Here is a 279-nt window from a genome sequence, read left to right as displayed (position 1 = left end):
CATGAGCCCTCATTATCCTGTCCTCCCCACTGCAGCTTGCACAAAGATCAGTATTTATTAGAGAGAGAAATATTTACAGCGTTCCTTCCCCTCCTGGCACTCTACAAATGGACACACATAAGCTTTGGTGTCTTGCAAAGAAATAACACTCACAAACATTTGCCTGTCACTGGCCACAAGAACACGTGCCAGTGGGGCTAGCAAGGAACTGAATAGAACAACGACATGCTGAGACAAAGACAAGACAGCAGCGCTAGCTGGCCGTGGAGTGCTGGTTAA

This window comes from Nestor notabilis, unplaced genomic scaffold, assembly GCF_000696875.1.
Source record: "Nestor notabilis isolate BGI_N333 unplaced genomic scaffold, ASM69687v1 scaffold6181, whole genome shotgun sequence".
Lineage (NCBI taxonomy): Eukaryota > Metazoa > Chordata > Aves > Psittaciformes > Psittacidae > Nestor > Nestor notabilis.
Note: the sequence above shows the minus strand (reverse complement) of the source record.